This window comes from Tamandua tetradactyla, chromosome 3 (genome assembly GCF_023851605.1).
Source record: "Tamandua tetradactyla isolate mTamTet1 chromosome 3, mTamTet1.pri, whole genome shotgun sequence".
Classification (NCBI taxonomy): Eukaryota; Metazoa; Chordata; class Mammalia; order Pilosa; family Myrmecophagidae; genus Tamandua; species Tamandua tetradactyla.
The window spans coordinates 191,113,504-191,124,168 of record NC_135329.1 but is presented as its reverse complement, the minus strand read 5'-3'; positions in this window follow the sequence as shown (position 1 = coordinate 191,124,168).

Here is a 10,665-nt window from a genome sequence, read left to right as displayed (position 1 = left end):
GTGGATATCCAGTTTTCCCAGTATCATTTGGTGAAGAAGATTCTTCTACTTAATGGGAGAGAAGAATCTCTAGTTCCAATAGAGTAGAAAATCCAGAAATGAACACATTTGTATGGTGGAAACATAATAAATGATAACGAGAGCATCTTAAATTGGTTGTAGAAAAAATATACTTTTAAGTAAGTGGTTAAGTATGTGGAATTATAATGAAATGAAAAAGAATTAATCTAGGGTTTTATTATATCAGGAAGACAATTCCACTGCATAGCTAAATAAAAAAGGAAAAATGAGTCCACTTCTCATACTAAACAAGATAAATTTCAAATGGATCAAGAATTTAGTAAAATAAAATAATAACAATTACTAGAAGAACACATGATTGATCGCTTTATTACATGACACTGGAAAAATTTTTCCTAGCCATGACTCAAAAAACCAAGGCAAAAAGAAAAAAGATTGATAAAGTTAATTTAAAAGGTAAAACAAAACAAAGCAAAACCAAAAAGAAAACCTATGCATGTAAAAGCATAATAAGGAATGTAAAAAGAAGACAAATGCTATAAACCAGCAATGAACAATCCAAAAGAGAAATTAAAAAACAAAAACAAAAACAATTCCATTTACAAAAGTAGCTAAAAGAGTAAAATATCTAGGGATAAATTTAACTAAATTTTAAAGGACTTGTACATGAAAAACTACAGATCATTACTGAAAGAAATTAGATATAATTGAAATAAATGGAAAGATATCCTGTGTTCATGGAATAGAAGAATTAATATTTTCAAGATGTCAATACTACACAAAATGATTTACAGATTCAGTGCATTCCCAGTCAAAAGTCTAACAGCCTTCTTTGAAGAAATGGGAAAGCTAATCATAAAATTCATATGGAAGGGCAAGGGGTCCCAAATAGCCAAAAACATCCTGAAAAAGCATAAAGTTTTAGTATCCATATTTCCTGATGTCAAAACTTACTACAAACCTACAGTAATCAAAACAGCATGGCACTGACTCAAAGACAGACATATAGTCCAATGGAATAGAATTAAGAGTTTCGTAGTAACCCCACATATCTGAGGTCAATTGATTTTCAATAAGGGTGCCAATCTACATTGACTAATGTTTGTATTCTAGTTAGATGAGTAAACAGGTCATTTTTTGCCTGAAACTGTAGTAGGGGAGGTATAAAGAGGTATTCAAAATATTGTGAATGTATAATGAATTTTTATTTGTATGTATTACTCAATAAAAAAATATAATAAATAACTGAAGAAATACATTTTCAAAATATGTTTGATCAGAGCAAGGCTTCTGTGAAATACCAACTAGTACAATGCAGTGGTAGACAGTATAGTGGGAAGAAAACTAATAGTGGGATTCTTAATCTGTCTACTTAGAAAAATAACACATTTGTTATACATTTTAAAATCAAACCCTGAGAATACTTATGTGTAAATCTTTAAAAAAAAAAAAAAAGCAGATGATTTTCACTGCACTGGAAAGGCTCACTACTCTATTTAAAAGAACGATGAATCCTTTTGGAAGAGAATAATCCTTTTGAATTGTGAATAATTGTACTTAAATAACTTCTTGGTTCAGACTTTGGTGTGTGAGTCTTTTTATAAGGAGGTACACAGGGCATATTTTCAAAACAGAAGATTTTAAAAATGTGACCATTTCCCTTTTGAGAATGAAATTAAAAGTAATTAATCTAGGATTTTCTTATACCAGGAAGACAATTCTCCAAATACCATTGCCCAGAAGGTCTTCAACATAAAGACTAATTGATGTTTTCAGTCTAGTTCAGAATTAAGAGCAACCACTCTGAAGGTGTCACCCTAACTCCTTGAAAGATTTTCATATACAATTCAACACCAGTCCCCCCACCGTCCCCATGCCCCATTCCTTTCTTTTGTAGACCAAAATAAGTATTGCAAAGGAAATTAGTTAATAGTTTTGTAGATGAAATATTTTAGGAAGTACAGAGGAAATTAGAGAATGGAAAGGAAGGAGAAACATTAAGTGAGAAGCAAAGCTGACAATGCTGAGAAAAGACTTCTCCATCTGACCAAAGTCTGGGGGCCCAGAATTCTCTTTCCAGTCGTGGCTGAAGTATGTGAAGGAAATGACAAATCCAGTTCTAACTAAGCACTTGGAGAAGAGAATGACTCCTCATATAGTCATTCTTTGCTTTGCATTTGGCCACTGATTTTTTTGTGCTGTGGGTTGTTTAATCAAGAAACATTTAAAGTGTAGTTTCTCTTTTTATAATCCTGCAATCCTGAGAACCAGCAGTAAGGAGTGCAGAGAGCAGCAAAATGAAAAATAGCTTGCAAAGAGTAGTCTACTTAATTTCTCCGAAATCTAGAAAACACATATGTTTTAATGAAGGGCCAAAGTTTGAATTGGTTTAGTTAACATTCATATGATTTTGCCGTCCTAAGTGTTTTCCATCTCTTTTGTTTCTTTTCTTTGGATTTAGGACATTAGCTACACTACCCGGGGACATGAAAGTAACTTGAATTAAGTTTAATTCTAGAACATAACATACAGAAGACCTTTCAAATTTGGCCCCATTTGCCTCTGGGACACTTAATTTGACTAAACTTATGCCAAAAATATTCTGAAGAGTGTATTTTCCCCATCCTTTTCATCCCCTTGTATCAAAAGGTTAAGTGAATTTGTACAGAGCATCATCTGCCAAACCTATTTTTTTCTTCCTAAAGTTTGAACCGTGATCCCAGCTCTCGAAAATGGAAAATGTCCTGAAACTTCTTTGTGGATTATTTCTCCTATCTACGAAAAATATTTTGGCAAATCATGGGGGAATTAAATGACTTAAGGATTGGATGAAGCTTTATGCCTTGAGCCTAAGCTGGGATACATGGCAGTGGGATCATATAGAGGACAACACAAGAGGTAGGGAAAATAGAAAATCTTTTGAGTAGTCTTTAGCACATCTAAACAGGGGTAATTGCTTTGTAAGACTCTGTTACTTTCTTTTCCAATGGGAAGATTTTCTGATAACTCATTTTCTACACTTGAATTTTACCTTGAGTTTCACGTTTGAACTAGAAGAAATCTTTACTCAGCTCGGTGCCTTGAACTTTTCAGGTCTTGAGTCTACTTGAGGACAAGAGAATAGAATACCTCCATTCATTGGTTCCCAGAGGAGCAAACAGCTATTTTTAAGGGAATTGGGTTATGGGACCATCTTATCATGTGCCTGCCTGTCCAATATATTTTTATTCATTGTGAAATCAGCTTATAAACAGTTTTAATAGATGATATTAAATGAAGGAAAACTTGGGGCTAGGATTGGGTGTGGGAAGAATTTTAAAAATTTATTTTATTCATTCATCATTCATTCATTCTGCATTGAGTCATTAAACACCTACATTAATAGGTGTTGGGAATCAAACAGTGGCCAATTTAGGCATAATCCCTGCAAAGGTTTGCATTTTAAAGGTTTTCTAATAAGGAATTCAGACAAAAAAAATGACACCATAAAGTATAAAAGTTTTTTTAATAATAGGATGATTTTCTAACTTATCACCCAGACTGGAGACTCTGGAGGGTAAAAGTGGGGCTCTTAATCATTATTCTGGGCCAAAGATTAATTTATCTGGGTATAAATTGATATCATTCTAGACAAACTGGGATGTTACAGGGTTGAAGGTTAGAGGACCTAGAGGGTGTTATAGGATTGTATAGTAAGAGCACTTAGACCAGTCTGGGTGTGGTGCTGATGGGAAATAGATTTCCAGGATAATTTTTGTTTCCGCTGTCCCTGTATGACTCTGACTTCACGTGGGTTCTTCTCTGTGGCCCCCAAGGACCTCAGGCACTCTGGGAGCTAAAGGCTTCCTAGTTTGCTACCAGTAGAATCAGAGCTACTCCACCAGCTCAGCCAAAATCTGAGACTTGTATCTCATTGGCCCTGACTGGTGCATTGGACTTGTTTGCCCAACTCTGAACCAAAATTACTGTGAATGAGAGGATGGAATACAATGATTGGCATATCCTTGTGTTGGGAGATGCAGGGTAGTTAGCAAAGGGAAATGGTGAGGTAATAATAAAGCACAATTTATAAAGCACCTATGTGCTAGGTACTGCTCTAAGAGTTTTATATGCATTACTTTTTAATTCTCATAAACGCTTTGAGCTAGATATTATTAATCTCATTATATAGCTAATAGAACTGAGAAACAGAGAGGTTAAGATTTGCCCAAGATCCGACAGCTGGTAAGTGAAAAGCCAGAATTCCAACACAGGCATCTGGCTCTTTGCCATTATACTATATTACCTGGACACTGTGTTGCAGAAATTCAGTATGAGTGGAGCGCAGAGATGAAGGTGAATGCTGAGAAAACCTGTTAAATATTATGGTTTGTTTGCTTTCTTGAGACAGAATAAGCAAACATAACCACTTTTAAAAAACAGCTTTATCGAGAGATAATTCACATACCATACAATTCACTTATCTAAAGCATAAAATTCAGTGGTTTTTAGTATATCCACAAAGTTGTGCAACCATATCCACAGTCATTTTAGAACATTTTTGTCTACTCCAAAAGAAACTCTACCCAGTAACAGTCACTTCCCATTTCTCTTTAATCCTCCCAGCCCTAGGCAACCACTAATATACTTTCTGTCTCTATAGATTTGCCTATTTTGGACATTTTATATAAATGCAATCATGCAATATTTTAGTTTCCTAGGCTACTTGAGCAAATAGCATGAAGTGGTTTGACTTAAAACAATGGGAATTTATTTGCTCATGGTTTTGAGGCCAGGAAAATGTTCAACTTCAAGGCATCATCAAGATGATACTTTCTTCCTGAAGTTTGGCATGCTGGGGCTAACTACCGATCATCCATGGTTCCTCTGTCTCATGGCAACGCATATGATGACATTTCCAGGTCCTTTCCTTCTCTTCTGGGTTCCATTTCAGCTTCTTGCTTCCATGGCTTTCTTTCTCTTTGTCTGAATTTCGTTTTCTTATAAAGGACTCCAGTAAGTGGATTAAGGCCCATAATGATTGAAGTAGGTCATGTCTTAACTGAAGTGGCCTCATCAAAAATGTCCTATTTACAATGGGTTCCCAACCACAGAAATGGATTGAATTTAAGAACATATTTTTCTGGGTACACACAGCTTCAAACCACCATATAAAATATGTGATCTTTTGTGAATGGATTGTTTTAGCTCTTTTCAAAGAATTTCTGGGTTTCTTGAAATTCTGTAGAAGTTTTAGGATCAGCTTGTCAATTTCTGCAAAGAAACCAGCTGGAATTTTGATAAGTATTACACTGCATTTGTAGATCAATTTGGGAAATATTACCATCTTAAAAATATTAAGACTTCCAATTCATGAATGTGGAATGTCTTTCTATTTGCTTGGTCATTCTTTAATTTTCTTCAAGAATATCTTGTGGCTTTCAGCATACAAATCTTGTACTTTCTTGGTTGAATTTATTCCCAAGTATTTTAGATTTCCTGATGCTATTGTAAATGGAATTGTCTTCTTAGTTCATTTTCATTGCTAGTATATACACAGTTGATTTTTGTATATTGATCTTGAATTCTGCAATTATGTTAACTTTTTTTTTATATATTAATGGTTCTTCAGTAGATTCTTAGGATTTATGTCATCTACAAATAGAAATAGTTTTACTTCTTACTTTCCAATCTGGATGACTTCTGTTCTTTTTCTTTCTTAATTGTCCTGGCAAGAATGTACAGTACAATGTTGAATGCAAGTGGCAAGAATTCCATTCCCTGTTTGTTGGATGTTTTTATCATTAAGAACTATTGGATTTTGTCAAATATGTTGTCTGCATCTATTGAGATGATCATCCGGTTTTAATTTCTTTATTCTATTAATATGGTATATACATTAATTGATTTTTGGATCTTAAATGAATTTTGCATTCCTAGGATAAATTTCATCTGATCATGATATATTATAATACTTTAATATCTGGATCTGGTTTGCTATTATTTTGTTGGAGATTTTTTCATCTATATCAAAAAAAAATAGTGGTCTGTAGTTCTTTTTTTCTTATGATGTCTTTGGTTTTGGTATTAGGAAAATACTAGCCTCATACAAAGAGTTGGGAAGCACACCTTCCTCTAATATTTTTTTGAAGGGTTTGTGAAGAACTGGTACTAACTTTTCTTTACAGGTTTGGTAGAATTAATTAGTGAAGGCATCTGGGCCTTGGTTTTTCTTTCTAGGTAGTTTTTCCAATTACTAATTCAATACCTTTACTTTTTATAGTTCTGCTACAATGCTCTATTTCTTCTTGAGTCAGTTGGTAGTTTGTGTTTTTCTAAAAATTTTCCCATTTCCTCTAAATTATCTAACCTATTGGCATACAATTATTTACAGTATACTCTTTGTTTTATTTTCCTGGTTCCTATGACAAATGCCACACAATGGGTTGTCTTAACAACAGGGATTTATTGGCTCAAGGTTTTAGAGGCTAGATGGCTTGCTTCCTTCTGGGGTCAGTAGAGTTCTGGCTAGCCAGCAATCCTTGAGTTCCCAGTTTCCCCATCACATAGTGGTATCCTGTCTTTCCTCTTCTTGGTTCTCTTGACTTCCAGCTTCCAATCCTTCATGTGGCTTTTTCTTCATAAGACCTCTAATAATAGTACTAAAGCCCAACCTTATTCAGTTGGCCACAACTTAACTAAAAATACCATCTTCAAAATTTGCTATTTATAGTGGGCTTACACCCACAGGAATGGATTAAGAATCCGTTTTCTTCTGGGGTATATAATTCAATCTACTACACACTTATAACTCTTTTTTACTTCTGTAAGGTTATAAGTGATATATCTGCTTTCCTTTCTGATTTTAGTAATTTGATTCTTGTCTCTTTTTTTGCTTGTTCTGTGTAGCTAAAGATTTGTCGCTTTTGTTGCTCTTCCAGTGCACCAACTCTAGGTTTTGTTGATTTTCTCCTTTGTTTTTCTTTTCTCTGTTTCATTAAGTTTTGCTCTAATCTTTATTTTTTCTTTTCCTTTGCTTGCTTTAGGTTTAGTGTACTCTTCTTTATCTAGCGTCTGAAGAAGGAAGTTTAGGGTATTGATTTAGTGTATTTTTTCTTTTAAATATAAACATTAAAACTATAAATTTTCCTATGCTTACTTGAGTGTGCTGCTTACTTTCTACATATTTGTAAATTTTCCAGATTTTCTTGTATTATTGATTTCTAATTTTACTCTATTGTAGTCAGAGAAAATACTTTGTATCACTTCAAGTTGATTGAGACTTGTTTCATAGAGTAGCATATAGTTTTTCCTGGAAAATGTCTCTTACACTTGAGAAGAATGTACATTCTGTTGTTGGGTAGAATATTCTATAAATGTCTGTTAGGTCTGGTTGGTTTATAATGTTTTTCAAGTCATCTTTCCTTATTCATCTTTTGTCTAGTTCTGTTCATTATTGAAAATTGGGTATTGAAGTTTCCAATTATTATTATTGAATTGCCTGTTTCTTCCTTCAATTTTGGCAGTTTTTGCTTCATTTGAGGGATCTGTTGTTAGGTGTATATATGTTTATAATTGTTATATCTTCTTGATCAGTTTCCCCTTTTATCATTCTAAAATGTCTGTTCTAGTTTGCTAGCTGCGGGAATGTAACACACCAGAGACGGATTGGCTTTTAATAAAAGGGGATTTATTTTGTTGGTTCTTCAGAGGAAAGGCAGCTGACTTTCCACTGAGGTTCTTTCTTACATGGAAGGCACAGGATGGTCTCTGCTCGTCTTCTCTCCAGGCCCCTGGGTTCCGACAACTTTCCCTGGGGTGACTTCTTTCTGTATCTCCAAAGGCCTGGGCTGAGCTGCAAGTGCTGAGATGAGGAATGCCGAGCTGCTTGGCTGTGCTACATTGCGTTCTCTCATTTAAGCACCAGCCCATAAAGTCAAACATCACTCATTGCAGCAGACACGCCACCTAGCCGACTGCAGATGTAATTAGCAACAGATGAGGTTCACGTACCATTGGCTTGTGTCCGCAGCAACAGAACTAGGTATGCTCACCTGGCCAAGTTGACAACTGGATCTAACTAACACAATGCCCTTCATCATCTCTAGTAACTTACTATTTTTTTCTTTTTAAGTCCATTTTGGCTGATAATAGCATAGACACTCCAGTTTACTTATATTGTTATTCATATCACATATTTCTTTCTGTCCTTTTAAGTTCAACCTGTTTGTTTGCACCTTTGAGTCTGAAGTATGTCTCCTTTAGATAGCACACAGTTAGATTTTTTCCTTTTATCCATTCTGACAATCTCTACCTTTGATTGAAATGTTTAATTCATTCATATTTAATGTCGATATTGGTATATTGGAATTACATTTGGCATTTTGCTTCATATGTTCAATATCTCATATCTTTTCTGTTCCTCTATTCTTCCTTTACTGTTCCCTTTTGCATTAAGTATATGTTTCCTAGCATAGCATTTTAAATCCTTAATGATTTTTCATTATTTTTTTTGGAGTTATTTTCTTAGTGCTTGCTCTAAGGCTTATCATAGTCATCTGAACTTATGCAGAATCTACTTCAGACTTATATTATCTTAATTCCAATGGGATATATGTATGACTCCTATCTAGCTCTATTTCCTCTTCCTCTTTTGTGATACTGTTATTACTATAACATTATATCTATATGTTACAGACCCAAGACCTTATTATAATTACTACTTTATATAATTTTATGTTAATTAAAGAAGTTGAGAAAAGAAAGGAGATAAAATATACATTTATAGAATTTATTATATTAACCTTCTTTTTGCCATTTCTAGTTCTCTTTATTAGTTTGTGAATTTGAGTTACAACATGCTGTCATTTCATTACTCCACTGCAATTTTGTTCCCTTCCTCCTCTTTTGTGCTATATATTTCAGTATGTTATAGTCCTGACCATGCAATTATAAATATCTTGTGTATACAATTGCTTTTTAAATTAATTAAGAGACAAAAGAAGAAATATACCTTTATAATGTTTTATAGTTACATAATTTTCCTTATCTGTGATCTTTTTTTAATGTGGATTCAAATTACTATCTGGAGTGACCTGTTTTCAGCTTGAAGAACTTCCTTTAGTATTTCTTATAAGGCAGGTCTGTTAGCAACAAACTCTCAAAGTCTTGGTTTAATTGGGAATGCCTTTAGTTTGCCTTTATTTTTGAAAGATAGTTTTTTTTTAGTTTCCTAGCTGCTAAAACAAATATCATACAATGGGGTGGCTTAACAACAGGCATTTATTGGCTCTGTTTCAGAGGCTAGAAGGCTTGCTTCCTGCCTGGGTCAGAATCTTCTGGTTGACCCACATCTTTGAGGTTTCTTAACTTTTCCATTGTATGGCAATGGAAATGGAGTGACAATATCTTCTCCTTTTTCCTCCAAGTTCCTTTGATTTTCAACCTCTGGCTGTCTCCTCTGGCGTCTTTCTCCATCTAATTTTCACTCTACTTATAAAAACGCTAGTAATCTCAATTAAAGTCCAACCTGATTTAACTGAAGTAACAGCTTGAAGAGATTTGATTTACAATGGGTCCACACCCACCAGAAGGTGCACCAAGGCCAAGAACATGTCCCATCTGGGGTACACAGTTCAATCCCCAAAAGCCTGTACTCTGGACTGTAAAAAGAAATGTTCTTTCCACGTGCAACATATATTCATTCCATCACAGCATCTCAAAAGCCTTAAATCTTTTAATAACAATGCTAAGGACAAAGTGTTACCAAAATTACTTGTTGGTGTGGTCTCTACTGGGGTAAAATTTGTCTTCATCTGTGGACTTAGAAAACAAGTTATCTGCTTCCAACGTATAAAGTTATATAGACATAGGATGGCCATTGCTATAACAGAGGGAAGAAATTAAAAATAAAAGGTTTATGAGTCCCAAACAAGCCTGAAAGACAGCAGAACTAACTCTGTTCAATCTCAAGGTCTGAGAGCCATCTGTGGCTTGATTCTTTGATCTTTGGGCCTGCTGCCACCCCAGCTCTTTCAAGTGCTTGTGCAATGGCCATGCTCTCCCTGAATAGTAGATTACAAGTGTCCCTTCTCCAAACATCAGAACAGTGGACAGGATCTTTATGAATGCCCAGGCCACAGACCCCACCATTTCTGAGCATAGGGTTGGCAGCACTCTCCCTGAAAAATGGGCCACAAGGCTCACTCCTTCCAAGTGCTGGGGCAGATGGCCTGCCCCTTCCAAGTACAAGGGTAGACCTGCCCTTTCCACACACATAGGTGGGCCCACTCTCTTGGCCTGAGGAGATCTTTTTGTCCAGGCCTCTGCTCCTAAGATTCTGCACTTGAAGTCATTCTTTCAATTTGTCCCTTCTCTGTCCCTTTCAGTTCATGATGGTAGTGCTCATATTGATACAAATTTAACAAAAACCTTGTTGGCTTTTTGTGCAGTTCGCAAGGATCTAAGCTATCAGACAGAAGGACTTTCTATAGATCCTTCCTGAACAACTGCATTTTCAATCCTGACTCCCACTGAAATGGCTGATGAGATTCATGTTCAGCCACACTCACTTTAGGAAAGGGTTGTTCTGTTAAATCCTTGCATGGAGACTTGTTCATTGGAGACTCACTTTCTAAAAGCTGTTTGATGACTCAGCTATGCTAT